The sequence below is a fragment of the Herpailurus yagouaroundi genome, unplaced genomic scaffold (genome assembly GCF_014898765.1).
Source record: "Herpailurus yagouaroundi ecotype Mexico unplaced genomic scaffold, PumYag 139, whole genome shotgun sequence".
NCBI lineage: Eukaryota > Metazoa > Chordata > Mammalia > Carnivora > Felidae > Herpailurus > Herpailurus yagouaroundi.
In genome coordinates this window covers 18,821,391-18,831,439 of record NW_024412394.1, presented here as the reverse complement: position 1 = coordinate 18,831,439, position 10,049 = coordinate 18,821,391, and the positions used below count along the sequence as shown (strand labels likewise).

At 42.7% G+C, this 10,049-nt stretch overlaps 1 pseudogene; it reads left to right on the top strand.

The window, feature by feature from the left end:
* Window positions 1-9,833: 9,833 nt before the first annotated feature.
* On the top strand, window positions 9,834-9,934 carry LOC121030109 (uncharacterized; annotated as a pseudogene).
* Window positions 9,935-10,049: the final 115 nt, after the last annotated feature.

The following is a 10,049-nucleotide window of genomic DNA, read 5'->3' as shown; positions in this document are numbered from 1 at the left end:
CCCAAATTCTGGACTCAATGCTCCAAGAGCTGTCCTGGTTAATTATACTCCATTGTCACACATGGTTGTCAGGAGGAGTTAATGCTCTCCACGACTACACAGGACAAGGACATCCGGAAGCTCCATGTTGGGAACCTTCCTGGATTCTGCCCTGTGCATGTCTTCCCCTGGCTGATTTTCATCTGTATCCTGTCCTTATAATAAACTACAGGGGCGCCTGGGTGGCACAGTCGGTTAGGCGTCCGACTTCAGCCAGGTCATGATCTCGCGGTCCGTGAGTTCGAGCCCTGCGTCAGGCTCTGGGCTGATGGCTCAGAGCCTGGAGCCTGTTTCCCATTCTGTGTCTCCCTCTCTCTCTGCCCCTCCCCCGTTCATGCTCTGTCTCTCTCTGTCCCCAAAATAAATAAACGTTGAAAAAAAAATTAAAAAAAAATAAAAAATAAAAAAAAATAAACTACAGCTGTGAGTATAATAGCTCTCAATGTGTTCTGTGAGTTTGTCGGCAGATTGTGGAACTTAGGCTGGTTTGGGGGCACCCTTCAACTTGTAGCTGGTGTCAGAAGTGAGGGTGGTCTTTTGAACTACTCCTTCTAACCTCTTCAGGGAAGAGAAACATGTTATACTCATGTGTAGATTAATTTATGCATAGGAACCAGACATTGACTTGATAACACCCAGGGTCTGTATGATTGGGTTTTGTGGGATGGTAGCAAATTTGCACTATTTTGTACTATTATTGTGGTGTGATTTTACTATGCAGTGTCATTGCCTGGTGATACGTAGACCTCAAGCCTTTTTGTAACCGGTGGGTTTTAATCTTCAACACTAGAGGGCCCTCAGGGCTCTGAGAAAACAACCAGAAAGAAAGGTTGGCTTCTGAATTAGAGGATTAGAAAAAATAAATACAAGAGACCATGTGGTGTCAAATGAAGACAGGTTCCTGTGTCTTTCCTGCTCAGGGCTACATGACCTTAAGTTGTGTGGTTCTCTTCCTGTATTGAAAACAACTTTCCCTCCTCCCCTATTTTGCCTCAGGTGGCATTACCCATTTTGTCACAGTCCATTTTTGGTCCAGGCTCCTACCCTTTGGTCTCAGCCCACAGCACTCCGCCCCCATTTTCATGAGCCACGAGACTCTGGTAATAGAGTAAGAGGTCAGGAACAAGAAATTGTTTATTCTCAAAAACAGCAGTATGGTAGAGGGTGCAGGGCTGACCCCAAGCCCATGGAATAAGAGGCTCACCAACTAAAGCCTCAGCAGGTGAACGAACAAATAAAAGTGCCTAGCCCTAAATGGGCCAGTTGCAGAGGCTCTGGTGTCTGGACAGAGGAGAAGGTGCAGCACTTAATGAGCTTGGGACCCAGCACAAGCCACTCAAAGTTTGCAATACAGATTTACAACTATGCAAAGACCACTTTCAAATAACACTATACTGCCCGATGGATAGTGCAGGTATCTTAGAGTATTCCCGATTCTTTCCTCTGGTCCCTTATAACATTTCTGTCATAGATGTCACTTATCCACAAGCTATAATCATCTGACATATTGTTCCTACTATTATTTTTAACACACTACATTTACTTGTTCATATATTTATACTGCCTGTCTCTCCCAACTAGAATGTAAGCACCACGAGTGCAGGAATTGGGGTTATCATGCCTGCCACTGTAGACTGCAGGCCTAAACCACTGACGGGCACAGAGTGGTACTCAGTAAATATTTGTTCAATGCACCAGTGGAATCTTACTTTCTTCTTACTTGGGCAACCTGATGCACTCTCAAATACACAAACAATGGATGTAAAGTGAAGCCCCAGAGGTGTGTACAAACTGGAATGCTCGTTGGCTAATCCCTTGAGTTGGGTGGAGCATTCAGTGGGAAAGGAAAGGGTCATAAACCCTCACTTGAACTTCCTGCAACACTCCAAGACAAGAGCCACGAAGAGGTAAGGATAGTGGTGAATTTCTTATATGATGTTCTTGGGTTTGGCTGGATAGTTCTATTTTGTGGCCAAATTTGCAGCTTACAGTCAGCAATTGTTTTAACTTTGTGGTTAATTTAATGCCTAGGATTTTAAACTTGCCTATATCAAATAAAAGGAACATTTTTTATGCAGAGTAGATCTGTACATGGAAAAGAGATAGCAAATTTTCATCTAGACAGGCCTTTTGGAGACTTTCATTGCCTATGTATGACATACATATCACACATTGAAATGCCCCCCCCCAGGCCCATACTGCACATTAAATGTAATTTAAAAAATAAGTATGTAAGAGTCAAGTGGTATTTCAGTTGATTGGTGGAAATAACACACTTAAGTAGAATTGAAACATTTACCAATTTTTAAGCCATTGCTTCTTTTCCCCTCAGGCAAATCTCCTACTTTTGTACACAGTTGAAAAGAACACAGGTGCCCCCCACTCTGTGCCATGGTGGCTAACAGAGTAAATCTCCTCCATCTAGGTGTCTACTGTATGTAGGCTTGGAAGATATAATCATCCAGTCTGACACGGGGGTCTTCCTCCAAGGTCCTGCATCCCTGAGGGTCTGTGCTAAGTTGAAAAACAGGTGTCTCTCTCTAGTCAACCCTGGCACAGTTTTTCTAGGTGTTGCCCAGATCTTTAAACAGCAATAGGCCAGGTGGTGGCCTACTTTGTTCATTCCCTCAACAGCCTGAATCACCTGGGCAGCTGAATGTCTCTTCTTTGGCTCGGGTATGTATTTCACCAAGATAAATTTATAAACCTGGGGGGTATAAGTCGACCTCTTGTTAGTTTTGGCAACATGAACCAATCCATTAGGCCCATTAAACCCTAATGGAAAGGAACTACAGTTTCTGAAATATTTAGGAAATATATATTTCTGAAATACAGGGCTCTTTGGAGAAACTGCTTAGCATGTGAAGTTGGAATAGAGCTACCTTCCTAACCACCCTATTACAGAAGTAACTCCCACCCCCACCCTACCCAGGAATGTGGTTTGGTGGTTTGTGTATTAAAAATGTCAGAGAAATACTTGAGCTATTTTTCGGAGGGGCTAATTCCATGTAAGAGGCTTACCTTTTGATAACATGTCAAATTCAACCAATGTGTCAAATCAACTAATTAAATATTTTTCTAATATGTCATGTTAGGAAAATAGAAGAGAAATAATTCCTACTTAATTACAAATGGATTGTAACTTTAAGCCTATATTTAACTATACTTTAAAGCTACACTGGAAGTCTTGGTTATGCTGTTAATATTGCTGTTTTCCAACTTTAACATATTCTTTGTCTGAAACATTGTCAACTTAAGGCTAAATTGATGCTACATCTTTCCAGTCTAGCAAATTTAAGTTCTGTGGGTGAATACAGGGTTATGTGGGAGAGATTTGGGTTTGTTTGTTTTGTTTTGTTTTTGTCTCAATGATACATCTGGATCTACTGGTTACAATGAAGATAGGCCATTCTGATCCACTGGAGAAGCCAAAGTAAATGTTACAGATATTTCCATTAATAATAGATTTGGCATCAACATCTTGAATTCTGGCCCAAAACATCTGCTAAAATTGGCAGCTTCTTAAATTAACCCCTTAAAATTTTCATTATCCTGAAAATTCAATAAAAGCCTGCCTTTTGCCTAACTGTTCAAATAACTGAGAAAATCATGTGCTGTTTTGCCCCAGTTATCCAGAATGGCTGTTAACATTGTCAGTAGAATTTCACCTCAAAAAGATTGCCTGTTTTCTCAAGGCATGTGTTCGACAGTTAGGAGTGTATGGCAAAGAATGAAGACAAGTGAAGAAAAATAAGATCAGAAAGACTTTTTTTTAAAAAAAAATTTTTTTTTCAACGTTTATTTATTTTTGGGACAGAGAGAGACAGAGCATGAACGGGGGAGGGGCAGAGAGAGAGGGAGACACAGAATCGGAAACAGGCTCCAGGCTCTGAGCCATCAGCCCAGAGCCTGACGCGGGGCTCGAACTCCCGGACCACGAGATCGTGACCTGGCTGAAGTCGGATGCCCAACCGACTGCACCACCCAGGTGCCCCGATCAGAAAGACTGTTAAAACTGAAAGAAATGAAGGAGATTATCAAATTCTAAGCAACTCCCCGTTTGATAGTTCAGGCAAGTGACATTTCTTCCAGACCTACCCCAGGATTGGAGGAAAGCTACACATCTGGTACTCGGTTAAACTTGGGGATGGAAGAAGCATTATATCTCTTCAAAGGGGGTCAATAAAAATTTATTTAGCATGGGAAATTCACTTACAATTATCCCAAACTCACTTTGCCCTTCTTTTTCTCTATTCTTAGCCACATGCCACTCCAGCACTTCACCAATTTGCTCACCCTACTTTTTAAGTATCTGCAATTTATGTCTGCACGACAGTTCCTGAGAAGAATGACCTAGGGCCACACACGGAGCCCCAGATGCAGTTGTGTTGGATGTTCACTCCAGACCTGGCTTCTCAAAGTTCATTAAAACATATTTTTTTTTAATGTTTATTTATTTTTGAGACAGAGACAGGGTGCGAGCAGGGGCGGGGCAGACAGAGAGAGGGAGACACAGGCTCCAGGCTCTGAGCTGTCAGCACAGAGCCCAGCGCTGGGCTTGGACTCAGTGATTGTGAGATCATGACCTGAGCCGAAGTCGGACACTTAACCAACTGAGCCACCCAGGCGCCCCTCAAAGTTCATTTTGATATACAACTGAATTGTCTGGGTCTCTTATGAAAAACATAGACTCTGATTCAGTAGCTTTGACCCAGGAATTTAGAGTCTACATTTCTAACAAGCTCCCAGGTGAAGCTGATGCTGCCAGTACAAAATCCCACTTGTGGAGAATGCCTTCTTTCAGAAGCAAATTTGACTTCTTTTCTCGCATGTGAATGTTACTACAATCTGGAGATAGGGAATGTGTATGTGCCGATGTGTGTGTGCATGCATGCATGTGTGCACGTCATTTTTTGAGTCCTTACTATGTTCAGCAATTTGCACACATTATCTCATTTCCCTCTCATTAACTACCTACGTGAATTAGGAACTATTTGTCTTATTGTACAAATGAGGAAAGTGAGGCTCAGAGAGGTTAAAAAACTTGCTTAAGTGAGAAACAGAGCTAAAATTTGAACTTAGGTCTTTGCTTTTATTGGTACCCAGGGCGTAACTCAGATATGAGTTCTTCCACATTTTCTAAAAGATTTGGGGCATATTTTTTACCCAGGTCCACACCCTGACTATGCAAATGTTGTGATGTCATCCCATTACTGTCTTCTGCTGACCCTGTCTTAGGCATGGGCCCCCGGGGCTCTGAGTGGGGGGAGTGCATCCAACGGCTCATCACACAAGTGAAGTTTGTGAGCCTGAAAAGGTGGCCCTCAGTTCCCAATGTAATAAGCCCTGTTTGGGAATCTTAGCTGGTGCACCAGGTTTGTTTAATTAAGGACATACATGTTGGTCAATATTAGCGGCACAAAAAGCAGACTTGAAGACTGGGGTTTGAGTTTAGGGTGAGTTCAACACCTCGGGTTCTGGGTCTTCCAGCAGCTGTGTTTGCAGAATGTCTGCATTTTGGGTGAAATCCAGAACACACTGCTCCTTTGTTCCCTTTATTTCACATGAAAGGCACAAATATTTCCATTGCACCTGTTCCTTTCAGATTTGACAATGTACTTTTACTTTTTTTTAACAATGAGAATAATTGAGTTTATTTCTTGAAGCACAAACAAACTTGGTCTTCTATATTACCAAGCTGTGGCTCATTCTAATCTTTGTCGAAATTCATTAGAGGTCAAAGGAAAAGGATTAAAAGATTTGGTTTAGGCCCTTAACCTATAATGTCATGGGGCTGGAAGGGGCAGGGCTCAGAAAAACTTATATTTATATGCTCATTCTGTACGGCTCTGTCCAATTCTTATAATACCATATTGTATTTTTTCTAAACACTATTTGCTTCTTACAACTTGATAGTCTGGATGTTTCCATCACTAGGTATCAGATTTGTAAGGGTTGTTTTTTTTTTCAGTTTATTTTTTTTATTTAGAGAGAGAGAGAGAGAGTGCATTCAGGGGAGGGGCAGAGACAGAGAGAGAGACAGAAAGACAGAGAGAGAATGAGAATCCCAAGCAGGCTCTGCACTGTCAGCGTGGAGCCCAAGGGAGGGTTTGAACTCATGAACTGTGAGATCATGACCTGAGCCAAAACCAAGAGTCAGACGCTTAACTGACTGAGCCACCCAGGCGCCCCTTGGTTTGTAAGGTTTTTGATTGCAGGAACTATATCTTATTTATCTTTGTATGCTTGGAGTACTTTACCTAGTACTGTATTCGTAATAGGAGCTCAATAAATGTTTGATGTTGAAAGAATGAAAGATCAAACAGACATTGTGGCGAGTTTGGAAACTGGCATCTCAGAGTGGCACACTGAGGTAATAACTATATTCTGTACAACCGCCATGTGTCTGGGATAGTACTGGGCTGGTTCTCTGGGAGATGGAAGGAAGACACCGTGACCCCTGCCTTCCAAGAGTTTGCCACCTTGTTAGAGTTTTGCAGTGCAGAATCTAGGGGGAGAAGTTGGTTCTTGGCTGGGGTGAGATTGTAAGCAGTATTGGGCTCCTTCCCTGTACTCAACTCTTCCAGAAGAAACAGCTGTTCCTGGGAAGGGTTGGGGATAGGGACTGGACCCAACAGCCCACTTTAGAACACTAGAACTGAGGCTGAGAGGTGAGGCATGGTGGCTGGTTGGCCAGAACCAGCTGTTCTTGATGCACAAACGTCAAGATTTTTACAAGAAGTGGTAATGGGTTATCATTTGAGTGCCTGGTTATTAATAACTAGAGGAAAAAATTTCCTTCTTTTGGACTGGAAAGGGAGGGTTGCAGGCTACAGTCCTGTTTTTCAGAGGTGGGGTGTCCATTGTAACCCTGGGCTTTTAGTGCTCCCTTGAACAACAGGGAAGGTTTGGAGGTGGTGGCAGGGAGGGGAGTGATCCTGTCCCTTGTAATTCAACTCTGGATTCCAAAGATTCATCCTTCGATCTCCCACGTGCCTTGAGAATGAGTAAGAGCCTGGCAGAGGTGAAGTGGGGGAAAGTGATGGGCACAAGGGCATCACATAAAATCCCCAAATTCTCTTCCATACAGCAGCAAACCACAAAAAAGCTCCAATGATGCTCACAATCAAAAAGTGAAGGCAAAAGTCACATCCTAATTTGCTTTTAAAATGTCTTATATTGCAATATTGAGTCAAATTTACAAAAGTCTTAACTCCCTTTTACAAAATATCAGTATCATTTGCAACAAAAACTTATAGATTACAAATAAAACTAATAGAGAAGCCAATCAGCATTAGAAACTCTAAGAAAACATTAAATCTGTTTGTAATTCATTTAAAGAATCATGGAGGACTCTGTTTATGGACCAGATACTGTAGTATGTATTCTATCCATTATTTTGTCCTCGATCCTTGCAATAGCCCTCTGAAGTGAGTAGTACAACCACCATACCCATTCTAAGGATTAGGAGACTGAGGCTTACAGGGGTGGAAAAAAGTTGTACAACATTAGTGAGGACTTGTGACTCTGCAGCCAAGAGCACCTTGCTTTGAAAGATGGAGATAGTAACACACACACGTCATCTCTGTTTTGAGGACTGGACATAGTTGGGTACCATGCCTGGCAGAATGGGATGTAAATGAATGGTACTAGATCCACATCTGAGCCCTCAACTTTTTCAGTGTTCACTCTCTGTGAAGCTAAGGTGGCTTTTCTATCTTTCTTTCTTTCGTTCCTTCCTTCCTTCCTTTCCTTCCTTCCTTCTTTCCTTCCTTTTCTTTCTTTCTTTCTTTCTTTCTTTCTTTCTTTCTTTCTTTCTTTCTTTCTTTCTTTCTTTTGTTTTTTAGAGATAGAGAATCTTAAGCAGGCTCTTTGAGGAGTCTGGAGCCCGACTCAGGGCTCATCTGGGATCATGACTTGGGTCAAAATCAAGAGTCGGACGCTCAACTGACTGAGCCAGCTAGGTGCCCCAAGGGTGGCTATTAATCCATATTCTTGATTATATACCCTAAGGAGTACAGCTTTCCCTTCTTACCCATTGACAATGCCCCTCCCAGCAGAAAACATCACATTCCATCCCTGGCACCTAGACTCCTGCACACCTGATGTGCTGTGCTCCCATTGTTTCATTCCAGCACCTCCAAAGGCTCATATGCCTGCCATCTCTTTGAGTGTTGATTCTGCCAATGCCACCAAGAAGCTTGCCTTTTCTTGATCGTTTTAGGAGTACATTTTGCTGCCCCTCTTTTCATCTGAGAGATTTCACCATTACTGGTACCAGGCACAGTACCAGTAATCTTACTCTGACTCTTGACTGGGTCTCTGGAACAAATACAATGTCTGGAGCCTCCACATTATGACACTCAGTAGTTGTGTTAGGTATCTGTCTCTCATGGGCAATCTGGGGCCAGAATTTTAATCTCTGTAGATTTCAAGTAACTAAGAGAATAATCAGAAGAAAGACCATCCCGCCAACATTTTAAGTGACCATTGTTTAGAAACAGCTTTTGGAGGCTACCAGAGATGACCTTTTCTGGATCCAAGGTCTAAATCAAAGGATAACTTTCAGCCTTGTCTAACTGGGGGTAGGGGGGTGGAGGGTAGGGATGTGGGGGGTAGGACATAATCACTATAAAAGGGTGTTAGCTGGGGCATCTGGGTGGCTCAGTCGGTTAAGTGTCTGACTCTTGGTTTTGGCTCAGGTCATGATCTCATGCTTTTGTGAGTTCAAGCCCTGTGTTGGGCTCCACACTGACAGTGGGGAGCCTGCTTGGGAGTCTCTCTCTCTCTCTCTCTCTCTCTCTCTCTCTCTCTGACCTTCCCTGACTTGTGTTGTCTCTCTCTCAAAATAAATAAACTTAAAAAAAAAAAGGTGTTAGCAGGAGTTCCTATGTCCCATGTTCTTTCACCATAAGATTTATTTCAAACAGAATTTGGACTCGTTGAAGGTTTCAAGGAGATGAAATGACAGGAATTAACCTGAGACCAGCCACAGCTAGATTCACAGCCTCATCTCCATCTCTCAGAGCAGGTGGAGAGGGGTCAAACTAGTTAGAGCTCCATGCACTAAGCAGAGTGGAAAGATGAAGCTCCTCAAGCTAGACACTGATGTTTAACTTCACCAGTGTTGCTTTATTTTTGTCTGAAGGCAGCAGGACAGACAGATACTTGGATGGGGTTCTCAGAGGGCTTGAATCATTTGTCGGTCACCCAGGGTTTGCTGTTGTTAATATTGTTGTTGTTTGTTTGCTTTGCTGCCTTCCTGACATCTGGTCAATACCTGAAAAATGGCCCATGTGGGTGTGAATTACTCTAGTGCTGACACCCACTGGGCATGTGTGTCCTGCCGTGTCTTTAGCATGCTGGTGAACTGCTATGCCTCCTCTTTCTGACTTCCAACAGCACTTGCATTGGCTCCTTAACCATCCTACGTGGGACCTGTAGGAGACCAGAGAATTTAAGAGCTATCTCACCGGGGGGAGAGGTTAAACAAAAAGGCACCATTTCCCTTCTCCCTCTTGCCATATTCTTTCCACGCTGATTTTATTGTAAGGCTCATTCTAAGTTGTGTTAGTAGTAAGTTACTAGACCCGAACATGTTTCTCTAATCAGGGAATTCAGGTGCCTTTTTAATCATTGTTTCCCAAGACAATAAAGAAGTGGGTTTTTAGGAAGCTCCTGACACTTTCAATACTCAATAGCTAAAGAGGCAACTTAAAAGAAATGAGTCTTAAAAGCAACCCAACATGGGCAGTGCCCAAGAGATGACAAGACCACAACAAGAAAAGAATCGTGTGGCTTTGGCAGCACATATGCTAAAATTGGAAGAATACAGGGATCAGCATGGTCCCTGTGCAAGCATGACATGCAAATTTGTGAAACGCTCCATATTACAAAAAGAAAGGGATTCAGCTTTTCCAAGAGTTAAACTGTAAATCCAACGTAGAGGAAAATAGAATGATTGAGGGCAACACGGCCTCAAAACACCTGCAAGATTTTGTGAACCTGAG